The sequence below is a fragment of the Mercenaria mercenaria genome, unplaced genomic scaffold (assembly GCF_021730395.1).
Source record: "Mercenaria mercenaria strain notata unplaced genomic scaffold, MADL_Memer_1 contig_4034, whole genome shotgun sequence".
NCBI classification, from domain to species: Eukaryota; Metazoa; Mollusca; class Bivalvia; order Venerida; family Veneridae; genus Mercenaria; species Mercenaria mercenaria.
Window position 1 is genome coordinate 9,485 of NW_026462232.1, and position 16,895 is coordinate 26,379.

The 16,895-nt window shown below is 35.5% G+C and overlaps 1 long non-coding RNA gene across 2 annotated transcripts; it reads right to left on the bottom strand.

The window, feature by feature from the left end:
- Positions 1-3,213: 3,213 nt before the first annotated feature.
- On the bottom strand, positions 3,214-14,091 carry LOC128553598 (uncharacterized). 2 transcript variants are annotated; one of them, XR_008369388.1, is made up of 4 exons: positions 13,825-14,091; positions 9,267-9,326; positions 5,916-6,001; positions 3,214-3,867 (listed from the first exon to the last, which is right to left on the bottom strand). It is a non-coding gene; the product is annotated as an uncharacterized LOC128553598 (long non-coding RNA). The 2 variants fall into 2 exon arrangements; XR_008369389.1 differs by lacking the exon at positions 13,825-14,091 and adding an exon at positions 13,551-13,790.
- Positions 14,092-16,895: the final 2,804 nt, after the last annotated feature.

A 16,895-nucleotide genomic window follows, 5' to 3' on the forward strand; every position in this document is an offset into this window, starting at 1 on the left:
GGATTCGAATCCCGCAGTTTTCGGCGTAGCTGTCTAAGTCATCTTTTGACCTACTTAAACTTATAAAACAACAACACTAAAACTTGTAACCAATAAAAAAACGGAACAGAACAAATTAATACATGTGTACTTTTAACTGGCAGAAATTAATATACTGCATCATAAAAACATTCGTTAAATTTTAACATAGTAATATGAAATAAGGCACTGCCTCAATCGGGAATCGATCAGACTTCAACTCATCCCTTTAACATTAAAAAAAACTGTCTACTAGGGTGTTTAATAACAAGCAAACTGTTGAAAAGCACAATGACAGACTTAAGGTGATCACAACAGCTCACACTGTGTTCAGGTGAGCTAAAAATCATACAAACTGAAAAGTTACTAGATTGCAACTCACTGTTAACAAGACTTAACAGACAGACACACATTAACAATCTATTTGCACCACGGCAGGTTAAGAGCTCAGTCTAGGGAGACATATTAGCCTTCTTGTGCAAGGCTTGTTTTTTCTATTTGTGTTAATTGTAATTCTGAAATTACTCCTAAAACAAATCCTAATTTTGTTTTTATATACACATCAAAAAGACTAGCATTACACTTTATTTATTGAATAAACTGTTCACATGTTTAAGTTTTATCTGTATACACATTTATAATGATCACAGATCACACAACTTGTTTTATCCATACATGAAATATAGCTGAACTGTGAATAACAACTTTTAATAACAGTACTGGATGCTTTTGTCAGGCTTTGAAATAAGTATTGTCAAAATAAAGAAAAGGTGACTTGCTGTAATCTGTATTCTAAAATGTACACTTTCTCTTACAACAAGAACAAATAAACAAGAGGGGCCATGATGGCCCTGTATCGCTCACCTGACATATTGACATAAAGATCAACATTCTGACCAAGTTACTTTAAGATATGATCATAAATGTAGCCTCTAAAGAGTTAACTAGCTTTTCCTTTGATTTGACTTGGTGACCTAGTTTTTGACCCCACATGACCCTCATCAAGACATTTTGATGAAGTTTCATGAAGATGCAGTCATAAATGTGGCCTCTGGAGTGTTAACGAGCTTTTCCTTTGTTTTGACCTAGAGACCTAATGTTTAATCCCACCTGAATTAGATTTAACTTGGCCTATAGATCATCAAGATTAAAATTCTGACGAAGTTTCATTAAGATTAAGATATGGTCATAAATTTGGCTTCTAGAGTGTAAACTAGCTTTTCCTTTGATTTGACCTAGTGACCTAGTTTTTGACCCTACATAACCCAGATTCAAACTGGACCTTGAGATCATAAAGATTAACATTCTGACCAAGTTTCATGAACATATAGCCTTAAATGTGACCTCTACGGTGTTAACAAGCTTTTCCTTTGATTTGACTTGGTGACCTAGTTTTTGATCCAAGATAACCCAATATCAAATTGTCCAAGATTTTATTGAGGGTAACATTCTGACCAAGTTTCATAAAGATTAGGTCAAAATTGTGACCTCTAGAGTGTTAACAGTCAAACTGTTGACGATGGACGGACACAGGGCGATCACAAAAGCTCACCTTGAGCACTTTGTGCTCAGGTGAGCTAAACGCTAGAGTTGTCACAGGAGTGACGAATTATACCCTACACAGAACTAAGCCAATATCAAAGCAGCATTTTCTTGAGCTATGACCTAATGACCTCAAATTCAATCTCTATAGTTTCATGATCCTCTGCCAAAGTGTTCTCAAGTTGTTGTATGGAAAAGGTTTAAATGTTCAGGGTCATCCTGACCTTTGGAACTCTAAATCAATACAGGTAATCTGCTGGTCAAGACCAACCTTGTACTAAATTTTGTGTTTCTCATCCCAAGCATCCTAAAGTTATTGTCCAAAAACCGTTTTAAAGAACTGTTATTTATTTTGTTGAACTTAACATCACACCGACACAGGATAGGTCATATGGTGACTTTACAGTTTTAATGGTGGAGGAAGACCCCATGTGCCCCTCTGTGCATCATTTTAAAGAACTGGATCAGTGTGACCTTGACCTGTGACCTACTGACCTCAACATCATTAGGGGTCACCTGCTGGACATAATCAACCTCCCTAACAATTTTCATGATCCTAGGCTCAAGCATTCTCAAGTTATAATCTGAAAAACATTTCACTGTTTTGCCTTATTGTGACCTTGATCTACTCACCTCAAAATAAAACTTGACCTGCATTTCATGATGTGACACCTGTGTACCAAACTTTATCATCCTAGGCTCAAGGTCTCAAGTTATCATTTGGAAACGGCTCAACTGTTCAAGGTCACTGTGACCTTGACCTTTGATCTATTGACCTCAAATTCAAACAACCTGTATTTTATCATGTTACACCTGTGTTACAAAAGCTATGATCCCAGGCCAAAGCATTTGCAAGTTATCTTGACCTTTGACCTACTGACCCCAAAGTCGAACTTGACCTGTAACTATGTACCAAAAAATATTTAAAGCGGTTAAGCTTTTCATGAGTTATCACCTGGAAGCCATGAAAACCTACTGACTGAAAGACAAACAAGCTTACTACATGGGGGTATAACAGAACATTCTCTTTAAAATCTCATGAAAAATACGAGAACTAGATACCCACGGGCAATATGTCAAGCCCGCCAGCTGTCAAAAGGACTGGGAGTTGTGCATGACACTCCTTGTCTCATTGAGGCAAACATTTATGCCAAATAAAAGAGATTGCAAAAAAGTTACAATATAAGTTATTTACAGTAACAACAAAGGAACGTATAATTTAAAAAAAAAATTTAAAAAAAAAAAATTAAAAAAAATATATAAAAAAAATTCTAAGTCCACATAAAAATCCGCACCAGCAGAGATAGGTCAAAATACACCTGAAAATTGGATGTAACATGCATGTTGTACTACAGAAAAGTAGTCTTGATTTCTCCCTACGACCAGTAATAAAAAAGTTACAAATGTAAGCTATTTATAGTAACAGCAAAGGGAAGTAATTCTAGGATCTTTTGCATGACACTCCGTCGCATGATGATGAACAATTGTGCCAAGTTACATTTAAATCCCTCTATGCATCAAAAAGAAACGCTCCAGACAAAGTCATTTTTCTATCTGACTTTTGACCTCTAAGTGTGACCTTGACCTTAGACCAAGTTCTTCCGTATGACACTCCGTCTCATGGTGGTGAACATTTGTGCCAAGTTACATGAATGAAGAAGAAATGCTCCAGACAAAGTTGTCATTCTTGTATCCTTTGACCTCTAATAGAGACCTTGACCTTAGACCTAGGGACCTGGTTCTTGCGCAAGACACTTCATCTCATGATGGTGAACAATTGTGCCAAGTTACATCAAAATCCCTCCATGCATCAAGAAGAAATGCTCCGGACAGTCATTTTTGAATTTGACCTTTGACCTGTAAGTGTGATCTTGACCTTTGAGATAGGAACCTGGGGCTTGCGCATGACACTCCGTCTCACTGAGGTTAACATTCATACCATATATAAACAAGATTGCTCCATGCATGTCCAAATTATGGTCCGGACGGACGCACGCACGCACGCACATAAACCGAATAGACATTTGGACAACTATGTCTTTGCTTCCGCAAGCGGGCTCGACAATAACAAAACCAATGTGATAATACATTATCTCTTAAAGTAACAGAGCTTTGTCAAACACTGCCCTTCTCAAAATAAATTTAGTTTCTAAATAAATCCTGAATTCCTATCCTTAAAAGTTTTGTTTTTTTAAGTTTCCTTGTTCTTCTGTCTTTTTATATTTTCTGGTGTTTCTTTCTTGCTTTTCAAGTATACTGGATTTGTTGACCTTCCATTTTGTAGCTGCCTGCTCTCAAGAAGTGAACCTGTAAAACAGAAATCAGATATTGTAAATTGATAACAAGAGCTGTCTCCGTAGGATGACACATGCCCCCTATGGCACTTTGAATGAATAGTTATGGCCAATGTTAGAGTTTAGGACCTTTGACCTACGGAGCTGGGTCTTGCACGCGACACATCGTCTTACTGCGTCACACATTCATGCATAGTTATTTTAAAATCCATGCATGAATGACAAAGATAAGGACCGGACATGCCCATCAGTGCACTATCATGAAAAATGATCTTTAACGTCTAAGTGTGACCTTGACCTTTGAGCTACGGACCTGGGTCTTGCGCATTGCACGTCGTCTTACTGTGGTACACATTCATGCCAAGTTATTTGAAAATCCATCCATCGATGACAAAGATATGGACCGGACACGCCCATCAATGCACTATCCTTTAACGTCTAAGTGTGACCTTGACCTTTGAGCTATGGACCTGGGTCTTGCGCACTGCACGTCGTCTTACTGTGGTACACATTCATGCCAAGTTATTTGAAAATCCATCCATCGATGACAAAGATATGGACCGGACACGCCCATCAATGCACTATCCTTTAACGTCTAAGTGTGACCTTGACCTTTGAGCTACGGACCTGGTTCTTGCGCATTGCACGTCGTCTTACTCTGGTACACATTCATGCCAAGTTATTTGAAAATCCATCCATCGATGACAAAGATATGGACCGGACACGCCCATCAATGCACTATCCTTTAACGTCTAAGTGTGACCTTGACCTTTGAGCTACGGACCTGGGTCTTGCGCACTGCATGTCGTCTTACTGTGGTACACATTCATGCAAAGTTATTTGAAAATCCATCCATCGATGACAAAGATATGGATCGGACACTAAAATTGCGGACAGACCGACAGACGGTTCAAAAACTATATGCCTCCCTTCGGGGGCATAAAAAGAGACCCTAACCAACTTTCATCAAGATCCTATGAAAAAAGGTGACCTATAGAGTGGTCACAAGCAAAAGTTTATCGATGCACGGACGGACGCCGGACGCCGCGCTATCACAAAAGCTCACCTTGTCACTTTGTGACAGGTGAGCTAAAAAGTCAATATCTGAGAACCGCTTCCTCTGGTAACAAATTAAACCATTTGTTGATGTGATTTTTGGGAAATGTTTATGTTGCATTTTGGGATGTTGGGAAAAAAATGCAATATTTTTGGTTTGGGAAGTGGCCAAATACAGGCCTCTGTCATATAAGGATGAAAAGCCCTGCCGTCTAACAATTTCTGACAAGAAATCATTTTCAAAGTTTTTCTTTCCGGTCAGTTCTATATGGAATTAAATTCTTTGGGTAATTTTGAAAGATCATTCTGTGAAGTTTGGTGTAAATCTGCCCAGTGGTTCTGAAGAAGATTTTTTACAAATTGTTGGCACATGACGGACATCAACTCATGTTGTCACCCTGTGACAGAGGTGATTGAGCTAATAATTGTTTAAATTTGCATACATGTATTAAATTTTATGGTTTTGTCCAGAAATGCTTTATCATCAAGAAAATGAAATGGAGTCTTTACTAAGGTCTAAAAAAATTTTGTTTCCGGTAACATGCTAAAATAAATTAGGGTAGGTAGGTCGGAAAAACTTTTTCTTTGGATTTTTTGAAATTATTTTTAGGGAGACTTTTTCGAAATTATTTTTGTGTCAAAAAATGAATACAAATAGGGGGGTTATGCCTCTGGAGCATCAGTAAGTTGATTTGTAACATCACTGTCCATGTTTAAAGCATAAAAAGTTTTTATCAAAAAGTTGAAAAAATGTTCTCAAAGACAACTTTTTTAGGCGGACAGACCGTCCATTTAGGATCGGGCCAAAAATTTATGGTAGGTCAGGATACAGGAAACAGACAATTTTTTTTACGCCTAATGTTCCTTGGTATTTGCACTGACTCAATCGCAAAAATCTGTTCACACAAATACTAATTTGTATACAGTATATCATACTTTTTGAATGATTGAAACTGCTTCCCACAGCTGCAACTATATAATAAAGAAACAGAATGACAGAAATACCTTATGAGCCGCAAGCAAGTGGTTTCAGTCTGTCAACAAGCACTTTGGAGCAGTACAACAATCATCTGTATAATAGACCAAGATGCCTGAAAATAGTGAAAAGGGAGCAAATTAAGGAAACATGGACAACCAGCTGTTTTGAAATTTCAAAGGTCTAAGAGCTAATATCCTTTTCGCAGTTTTTCAATTTTCATGCCAATAAGATGACCCCAATTATATCATTGGCATGGCGGGAGAAATTTGTTAAATTAAACTTTTTTTAATGAAAATAAAACAGTAGCAAATTTTGTCAAAATGTATAATGAAACGAAGTAAATGCGGTTAAAAATTTCAGTTTGGAAAAAGAAAAGTCACTGTATGAGTAGGTCTGTTTACACGACTGACCAGCCAGAACAGCCAAACATTACTTTATTATAACCCAGTGAATTCCAGGTACCTTTTTGACTTGGTGGTCTATGACCTTCACTTTGCTCGGTATCGTTAAAAGGCAAAAACAGACTGGTAAAGCAGCTAGAAGAATCTGTTCTGCCTTCCTCAGTTTAGTATGAACACAGGAGCTGACAAAATGCTACAATTGTTTATTGGTATCTGACGGTCATGATTCATAAATGTATAACTTTAAACGTATTTGAGTATGTGTGCAGTGTACAAAATTCAGATTTCAACTAACCCATGCTGGCAACCAGATAGAAAATTTTCCAAGCCTGACACCAATTTCACATGCCTGAACTTAAAGCTGAATTTTGAACCATAAAACAACTGGTCTGGCTCATACCCTCAAAATACTTCATCATAATGTTGGGGACATGCTCGACTGGGGATTCCTAGGAGAACAGGAACTGAATGCATCGGACCAAAAAGTAATGTAAGCGGCTTCAGTTTGCATTTGCAGAGCTCAAATTTAACTTTTTTGACCAACATAAAAATTTTAGCATATAGCTTTTTTTTCTTGTTGCTTAGTCTGAAATCTGCTTGCAAATTTAGACTTTTAATTAAGAATGTTAGAATATCCTAAAAAATCATGCTAGAACATCAATATTGTTTGCACGGTTTTCCTTGGCATACAATTTTGTGCGTTATAACTCAAAATAACCTTCAAAGTAATTCGGAACGCATCATTGATGGCGTAACTTAACTACTGGCTGAAACTACGGCAAGGCAAATTATCGTACCTAATATTGTATTTATAAATAGTGATTCAACTGTATACATGTACAAATTAGTAAGACAGCCTGCATTCTAGATTTAATTATAAGATAGACCGGCTCTACATTTCTTTATAATCAGTAATCCATTCAATAAAAAATGGCTAACCAAAAAAAGATGTTGTGTTTTCTGTTATCCTCAAATGAAAGAGAATCTACAAACATTAACAAAAACAGCAACAATTTTGACTAAATTGTTTGTATTTGCAAAATAAATTGTGTGAAATTTTGATCTTAACTTGCATTCCATGAAATTGACTTACATTTAGCGGGTCCAAAATATGGTTGTATCAGTACGACATGTAAACAGTATTGCATATATTCCAAAGAAAGATCGAGCTGAATTGCATGTCTGCACCAAGTTGCGCTTATCAACGCTATCCTGACTGTTGACAATTTGCACAGTGTCAAATGAGTGATGAATAAACGAAACAAACGCCAATAGCATAATGTAATGCATTAACACATAATTTTTTTGGACTTCAAAAATTATGCGTCATAAAAATCTGAAAAGGGGAAATAATTCTACCAAAACTGAAGGCAACCAAGTTATTTTTATTTCAATTTGTGTCATATGAACAGATGAACCAAGTTTGAAAGAAATATCTTTACTATTTTTCAAAAAATGTTAGTTTTTATGTCGAAAGCCCGATGGGGCAATGTTACCAGCCTGTTTAAAATCTATATTTTTTTCTATAAGCCGATCCGATTCCCTATATTTAGACCGAGCACAGCTTATCGGCAGAATCATAAGCTCAACTTAATCACTGTGTCAGTGTTCGAAATTCGTGGTAGTCCGACAGCCTGTGGCTACCAAATTTCAACTCGGGCTACCGATTTTCCGCAGGTACAAGCCCGACCAGGCTACTAAATTTTCCTATAAATTTGTTTTAAAAATCATGCTAATTAAACGAGTAAGCATCGTGATTTCATATGATCTCCATTAATAAACACTAAGAAGGCATCACGCATCGTCCAGACTGAGGAATGCTTATTGAATTGTTGTTGTTTTTTTTGCACTCTCACGTGTTGACAATCAAACACGAAGTGTCAAAGATGTAACCACAGCGTTAATTGGCTGAATACAATCACCTCTCACAAGTACCTGCAGTAGGCAGAGCTTAAATTATGCTATCAGTGTGTGTGTAAATGTGTATTCAGCACTCGTTATTATATCTTGCAAATTGTCAAAAGTCCGAGTAGCAGTAATTGGCAAGTGCCGATCCTAAAAAAATCGGGCGTTAGTCTACAAAATGTTATATGGTGCAAAAATTAAGTATTTTAAGGTGTTAAAGTTCGGGGTAGTGAAATTAGTGTCGGGCTAGTCCAAATAATTGTACTCAAGAGTTAAATTTCATTATATTTTTTGACTTGTCGATATCCGCCTCCTCTAGGTAGACAACGTAAAATATCAAAATGTAATATCGGTCTACCTGAGGTCTCATTATTTAGAATAAGTGTTGGGCTTGGAAAATTTCCTATCTGGTAGCCCAAATGGTCTAGTGGATTCAAATCTGAATTTCGCACACTGCTGTGTATACATGCATTGCCTTAAGAAATAATAATCTAAAAGGCCCATTTCAAATTGATGAATAAATAAAAATGTAAAAAATAAGGAATTTCTATTAGGGCTGTCATCGATAGAAACGATATCGATGTATCAACGATATTTTTTAGTCGATCGATTATCGATTCCAATTTTCAAAAATCGATATTTTACAGAGAGAAAAAACTATCCAGATAAACACTCAGACCCTCAAAAACAATTAAGCTTACAAAGTTGTAAATTTAGATAAATGCTAAAGAGAAGTGAAGGCAAAATAAAAATGAAAGATTTTATTAATTTTTATTTGTTTCTTTTATTTTCATAAATACCAATACAACACAATCAAACAGTAATACGAAAAGTAGGCAATAAAACTAAAAATAGCATTTACAGGAAGATATTTAGTATGCATATGAACAAATAGGTTGTTAATCTAACTTAATAATCGATATATCGATGTATCATCGATATTTGTCTTCTGATATATCGGTATCGTCGATATGCCTAAGACCCAATCAATGACAGCCCTAATTTCTATGCTATTTATGGGTGGGGTGTTTGTTGACATTATTATTATACAATGGAAAGTTAGTTACTCACGTTTCTAAAAATGTCAACAGGCCAACCATGCACATGCTGTACTGGAGTGCCGTCCATATTCTACAGTACAGCTAGCGCGGCACCTTCAAAAACCCTTCGACCCTCGCGCGTAAAATTTTTTTCGGGTGTTCAGTTGCGATGGCCGGACACCCGTCGGCCCTCGCGGTCATGAACACAGCGGTTCGCGGTGGACGGCCGCGAGGATTCGCAGTGTTCACGCGCGAGGGACCATCGTGGTCAACGTTTTATTTTAACATTAATTTTTCAACAGTATATAGAAGCATTTAATTGTTAAATTTATCATCTACTGTAACAATGTATTTATTATAAATACACAATGTATATCATTTATTCAATTTACTCGTCTACCTTTATCAGACCTTGTTATCTACGCCCGAAAAATTTTAATGTTTTGATTTTAGTTTATTGCCATTGACGATTATATCTTTTTCAATAAATTATATCCAAATTGTAAACAATTGTGTGAAGGGATGTTTTACACACACATTGTATCAAATTGCGACACGTTGATTACATTCACAAGATTTTTTCATATAATTGTCTGAACACATGTCAAATTTTGACACGTTATCGGCGTATTTTAAATAGAAAGAGCTCGCACATAATCGTAAGTGTTAAAAACAAAATAAACAAAATAACATAGCCGATAGTTGTTTCTTTTTTCTGAGTGAATATAGTTTTGTTTTCTGTTTTCTCAACTGTTAACTAAAATCTAGAGGCAGCAAGACCACCATATGCATGTAAGAAATAATTAATCCGCCGATCAGACTGTACCAAGTAAGATGTACTATCTCAAAAGCGAATCTCAGAGAACTTTAGAACTCCTAATGGTATGAACATGTTTTTATTTTTTAATTTATATTAGCTTCGGGATTTGAGCAATTGTTTCAGTATTATTACATACTGATTTTATTTATTTTGCAGGTACAGCCGTTGTCAAGAAACGTATACTTTTGTACTTTGTTATATTTATTTTCGTTCCAATCTAGTGTTTTTATACTAACAATACCTAACAGTTATATTGTTTAGCACTTAACGGTTTATCTTTATTATGAATTTGGCATAAAATTAAAAGATTATAATAGAGGTAAGTTGCTAGGTTTCTTTTTCTAATGAATTTATTTGCATTAACGACTAAAAGTTATTTTACAATTAAAAAAACGTTCTGTTTTGTAACGAATTTTTATTGCTTTTATTGCTAGTAACAACGTTCTGTTTGGTTCGAAAACGTCTGCATGATAGTTTTTAAAAGTGCACAACTTTTCCAAGTGAATCTGAACAGAAACAGTGTACATAGGTTCTCTTTGAATGTTTTTACGAGTGTATATCAAAATCCCCTTGATCAAAATCCCCTCCACTGAAAAATGACTGGAAATTACAAAATCCCCTTCAAACATTTGCAGGGGGTATCATAATCCCCTCTGTGATTTTCATTATAGATATATAGATATCAGTGCCCCAAATTAAATTATGTTTGCTAAAGGCATTGTATTTACGTGCTTTATGTAATTGAATTTTTAATTGTGTAAAGTTGTATTTGAACTTGATGAAATAAGTAAAAATCACAGAGGGGATTATGATACCCCCTGCAAAAGTATGAAGGGGATTTTGTAACACCCTGTCAGTTTTCAGTGGAGGGGATTTTGATCAAGGGGATTTTGATTGTCTCCCTGTTTTTACAACTAAAGGCCCAGTGCTAAAGGTTCAATGATCAATAATCATTTTAATATATTTGTGTGACTTACAAGCTGATAAAATTTCAGTAATTTATTATATTACGGAATTAATGTAAAATGCTGTTTGGTGAAAAGTATAGTGGTCTTCGAAAGTATTGAGCACACATTCTGAATGTTTTTTTTTGTCTATTTCAGGCGGAGACTATGCAAGAATAGTGTCTTATTAGTGTTCCTGCAATATTTTGCACAAGGAGTTTTTAACATTTTTCTTTTAATACATATCTACCTAACGTGTTCCCGTCATTGTTCTGTCCTTACCATATTTGGCACATTTTTATTACGCAGTATTGTACTACAAGTATGTGGGCCTCTGACGAACTGGAGATGAGACGCAAATGACGAACTGAGAAAAAACGGAGACATCTGGACACATAATTAATTTTATTACCATTAAAATTATGAGCTATATATGGCAAGGCCAGAACAAGTAATGACCGACGGAACGACAACTGGATGCACCACGACTAGTAACAGCGCCGACAGGACATAATTGCGTCGAAAAAGCATAACGTCGTAGATACATTATTACGTCGGAGATATATAGCATCAGAGACAAATAACGTCGGATACATATAACGTCAGAGATAAGTAACGTCAAAGATATACAACTATGATTTAGAAATATTGCCTAATGCTGCTACATATACTACTAGCTTGTACCGGTCTTCCTTTGAAATTTTTGGTGCTTACGTGACATCCAAAAGACCTCATTCAGATTGATATTTATGTTTCATAAAGTAGCAAAGGTCATTTGTAATGATATGAATGTATGAATATTAATTATCATCAATTTATTAGTATCGTTAGTTTTTTGTGTTTTGTTTTTATATAATGGTTATTTTACAGATGTTTGAATCTTCTTACAGTGTAACTACTCATGTTAAATGTTATTAAATGACAGGTTTTGTAAAAGTTAATAAAGATAATAGGTATGAGTAGATTTCTTGGAAGCACAGAGCACAAAAAGCAGATTCAGAGCCCGCATTTGCAAAGTAGAACCATAGCAAAAATAAAACCTTTTAAGTACACTGCACTCTAACATGTAAACTAATAAAAACTCGAGGGGTAATGAAATGTGCAGCATCCTCCACCAACCATAACCACCCCATCAAAACCTACCATATGACGGAACTTCACTTCACAGTACAGTATGTATAGACAAGTGGATCGACTCGAGCATCCCGAAAGATCAGAGAAAAAAATAAACACAACAGAGATGACTCCAGCAACCCGAAGGTCCAGAGAAAAACAAACCACACTGAGACCACATAAAGAGAGTCTTTTTTTCGGTCACCATATGGCATTTATGACTGTTTAGTTAATAAATGAGCAAGAGGGTGTAAAATAACAGACTATGTCTATTTGTATTTGAACAAAAACTTCATATTCATCTTCTTCTCAAACACCAAATTCGCCGCTCGCTTACGTTTACCTGTAATTAAAAAATGCAACTGTTTCTATTGTTTACAGAAAAAGTACATGTAAATATTACAACAATATGCGGAATTCCGAAAACAAAAGGTATGTACCTAAGTCTCATATATCATAAAAGTGTGTATTAAATATTCATCTAATCAGTAATGAAAATAATAAATCAAAGACTCGAGTAAAAAGTTTTGAAATACTATTAAATATATTCATCTTATCACAGATTGTCAACAAATATGATAGTAATTATATTATTAAACATATTACGAACAAATAACAATAATTATTTGATGAGTAGCAATCATAGAACAGTGTAAAGAAACTTACCAATAATTTCTAAACAACTGAAAAATGACAAACAAGCGAAACAAAAGAGCGTATTAGGTACCGTAATAAAATAAAACAGAGTAAGAAACAGCTGTTAGTAAAACATAATTTGTAAGGTATTTGTTAGATGAGGTGCGAATAGCATAAAATTAACTCAACAATCGATTTAGAAATGAACAATAGGATCAAAGGTTTATACGCTTGCAGTGACCTGAAAATAGAAATAAAACTGTTAGAACGAAACAAAGAATATGCAACTCTATTTAGATTTTACAGAAAATATAAAACAATGTGATAATTACTGTTACATATCATAACATCGCGACTGATTACGAGTATACGGACGAGGTATACATCCTAAATAATTAGTTTGTATATGCATAGACAATTTAAGCATTTATATTTATAAATTATGAGATGAATAATTCTTTCAAAAAGTATTGAATGAACACCAGGTTTCCTCGCGGCCGACCACCACGGACCATCGCGTCCGTCCATCGCAACGCGCGGTGTTCGCTGCCTCCGGCAATGACCATTCCTGAACACCCGAAATATCCGATATGACACCCGTCGCGGCGGACAGTAAAAACGAACACGCGAATTGGAATTGCGGCGACGGGTGTTCAAATGAAGGTTCCGCGCTAGCTGTACTGTATATAAAAGTAAAATAATTCCATTAATCAGTCATGCCTGCAAGTAAAATCACCGATTTCTTGATTTTAAAAATTCAATATAGGCCTAGTAACAGAGAAGTTCAAAGAAACTAAAGTACCGAAAAGGAATTAAAATACGATCTGAAAAGCGACACAAAGGTGAATCTATTCTCTCATTCCCCGAGCTGAAGAACTCGTTGGAGAATGTTTTTGTTTCCTCAAATTTTCAAAATGTCGGCGCCAGTGTAATGTGTATCCACTCTCACTCTAAATATAAAAATGTTCAAAATGTCGCCGTTTAAAAATGCTACTCAGTATAGAATAAAGCATGTTTGTATCACAAATTATATCAGCGTAGTATTAGCATCTGACGCAACAAAATTAACAGCTTACTTTGAATTTTCTTTCGGGTCGCAGACATCTTATTGTGCGGATATTGCGTTTCGCCTACTGATCTGACGGACGCTTATTAACATTAACGAAGACCGTGATATCCCGAATTTCATCGGGGTCGTCGCACGCCCATGGTCTAAACCGGAACTCCATATTTTTTTATTTGGATAGTATGTGTTGTTTGGATACCCTCGTATGTTACCGTAGTGGGATTCGATCCCGATTTTCGTCGCTTCGCGACGAAAATCGGTAAGATCGATTCCCTATTAATAATTGCGGTAGATATTGTCTTTAATGACGTTTCATGGGAGGCACAAAAGATTACTATAGACAGAAGGTATTTATACTCGTGATATTTGAGTTTTACCTGAATGCTGATTGGTACTTGGAACTCAGAATTGATTTTACAGAGTTTATTTATGTATAGTTAAGTTGACGGTCGTTGTTAGTCCGGCTGTCTCCGTAAACTGTGTAATTTACTAATGATTGACTTCCACTGTTTGATAAAACATAGTGTTAAATAAAAGTGTTTGATATGAGTTTGAATCACATAATGCCGTGTATTTGCTGGTATATCTACCACAAGAGCACCCGCTTGCGGGTGCAGACGCTCATCTGATTTTTTTTTGTATTTGTAAAATAAAAAATAGTGTACTACCAATGAAGTCTAAAAAGGGCCATAATTGTTGCAAAAAGCAGGATGGAGTTATGTTTCTTGCTGTATGATGTTGCAAGTTTCATAGCAATAGCTTTGATAGTTTAGGAGAAAAGTTTACCTAAACATAAAACTTAACCAATAATTATGATATTTTCGAAGTCCAAAAGGGGCCATAATTCTTGCAAAAAGCAGGATGGAGTTATGTTTCTTGCTATACAGGGTTGGCTATTGATGGTGAACAAGTGTTGCAAGTTTCAAAGCACTACCTTTGATCATTTAGGAGAACAGCTGACCTTAACATAAAACTTAACCAGGCAACGCCGACTAATCAAGTGATGACAATAACTCATAATTTATTTTTCAAAAAATCAGATGAGCTAAAAAATGGTCAGAGTTGCAGACTTTGTTTAAAATTGCATAGGAGTATCCGAACAACTGTTGCGTAAAGCGTCATGATTTTGTCAAGGAGTAAGCAGTTCGTACGTAAACAACAAGTAAGTCCCTTTCTATTGCTAAAACCACATTGTTGGAACATTGGAGTATCACACGGAACAGTTATAGCGATTTGATTGAAACTTCACATGGTTAAAGAGGGCATTGCTAGAAAGCATGCATAATTTGTAAGAACAATGCTGTAATACTTCTTTATCATTACTGCAGTCAAACAAAATACATTTAATCCCCATCAACTCCGAATATATAATATCTCTTGTTTTGATTTACATACTTTAATTTTTGTTTTTAAATTAATTCAACTTATGAAATGAAAAGTTTTGTTTACTTTTATTTGGAGAATGGCCTGAGCTGAACAATCTTTTATCTGATTTTTGTCTCAAAATGCACAGAAATATTGTGCGAAAACCAACATAGTGGTTTTGCGACCAGCAGGGATTCAGACCAGCCTGCGCATTCGCGCAGTCTGGTCAGGATCCATGCTGTTCGCTAACAGTTTCTCCAATTCCAATAGACTTAAAAAGCGAAGGGCATGGATCCTGACCAGACTGCGCGGATGCGCAGGCTGGTCTGGATCCATGCTGGTCGCAAACCCACTATGTTGGTTTTCTCATGGCACGGCTCAATTATGTTTCTAGTGAAGATACACTCGCTATCCTAGTTTGACTGCTAGACCTTCCAGAACACCAACAGCCAGCTCCAGCTGTCTTTGTATAATTTTTCCACTCAAGACCTAAGAATCATAGTCTTTGAACTGTTTGTCATCCATCAGCCTAATTTATGTAATCAACTTCTTCTGCCTCTGGAACTTTCATCACCTGAAGCATATTATGGTCCTCTTCCAAAGTTCCACATTCTCTACCCTGTTTAAAATGCACTCCGCACGCATATGGTGTGCACAAAAAGTACGTAACGCGTTTGTTAAAAATAAAGATTGTAAAATGTACGAAAGGAATTGTACGCGCATGTGTACCGTCTAAACTGTCAAAGGCTTCGTTTACTTTTATCATGCATGTGAAATACAATTAAGTAAGGTAACAAAACAATCTGGAAGAGTCTTTGTTCTAAAGTCACGGTTCGATACATAGAGACGAACTATAGCTAATAAAACGAAAAACGTTATCAATAGACTTTTGTCACTGATACTAAATAAAGTCAGATTTCACTCTAGAAGGTGATATATTGAAATAAGTTAATTATCTAAGATTAGAACTTTTGACGAAAACAAATCGTATATTTTGAAATGGTTCCAAAACAAAACTTAGACAAAAAATGTACGTATTCCAGACTAATTCTATCTTTCTTCGCAACAGTAATTTGTCTTTATTGGTCGCCAGGGTATATTTCAAATCTCTGTCAACATAATTGTTCTCGTGCCTAGGGAATGTATTATGATATCTATCAGCTTATTAAAGAATATCATTTTGTACGTAAACGAGATATCATCTCGGGAGATCAGCTGGGGCCGTATTCATAAAGCATTTTAAGTATAAAAGTATAAGAAATTGATTATTTACTTAAGTATTACTTGGGTTAGAAATTTATTTTACTTAAGTATATTTGTTATTCATAAAACAACTTAATAAGTAATTCTTGTTTTTTATTGTGGACGAAAACATTAAAAAAACAACATTAATTTCAGACAGATACAACGTGCACAATTACGTTTAAAGTGCTTTTATCTGAAAACAACACTTTAATCGTACTCACCACGCTATTTTATTTTCTGACTTAAGTCATTTCTTACGTATCCTAAGTTTTAGCTGTTTTATGACTAGAACTTAAGTTTTTACTTAGACATAAGTTGAAATCACCACAAACTTAAGTAAAATCTTAAACTTAAGTAAACACTTATACTTAAGATGCTTTATGAATATGGCCTCTGGTTTGTCTGATATATTTAATTTACTGTTAACTGTGTATTATAAAATGTCTTATAAAGATATTGGATTTATTTGTG